Here is an 823-nt window from a genome sequence, read left to right as displayed (position 1 = left end):
AAGCAAAACCATCAGAGTTCAGCCAGCTAAGTGTGGTGGACAAATCAGGTGAAGAAAAAATTCCAGAAAATAAAACAATTGCTGAAATTATCAAAAAATCCACCCAAGATAAAAAATATTATGTAATTTATAATGGCCCCATGAAAGGAGTATATGATGCTTGGGAAAAAGCAGCACCATTTACACATCAATCAAGGATAATTCATAAAGGTGGGTTTTTAACACTGGAAGAAGCAAATGAATCTTTCAGGGAATATGAAACTCTTTATCCAGAGCAAACCCTAAAAAGAGCAGATAAAGCTCCAATTCAAACCCAGAGAACAGGAATAATAAGAAACATTCCTACAAGGGCTAAAATCAAGGAAAAGAAAAGGGTCTGTAGATCAAATCTCAGAGAAACCCTTAACATAGTCCTAAATTGGACTGAAGAAAAAAGGGCGATCTTGGGATATTATCCTATTGCCAAAGAACAGCTAACAAAGCTAGTTATATTTCCAGAGGCTTCCCCATCTGACACCTATCAGTTTTTTCAGTATGGATTAATTGATATAATTTTAATTTTTAATGATTTAAAAATTATTAGTAAGTTTCCTGCAGGATTCATTGATGCAGTAAAGAGATTTAAAAATATGATTGACAACGTAAATCCAAGGGATATATCCCTAAAATTTACGAATAGTCAACCTATTTTTAATGAAGAAGAAGAATGCTTGGTTCCAGCACATCAAGTAATCTTCATGTCCGTCTTCCCAGAAAATTTTCAACCAATTGATCAGATTCAAGATTTAACAATTTACAGTCATGAAGGAAGGCTAGCCAGCAC

Source organism: Arachis duranensis, chromosome 1, assembly GCF_000817695.3.
Source record: "Arachis duranensis cultivar V14167 chromosome 1, aradu.V14167.gnm2.J7QH, whole genome shotgun sequence".
NCBI classification, from domain to species: domain Eukaryota; kingdom Viridiplantae; phylum Streptophyta; class Magnoliopsida; order Fabales; family Fabaceae; genus Arachis; species Arachis duranensis.
This window is presented reverse-complemented; position numbering follows the sequence as displayed.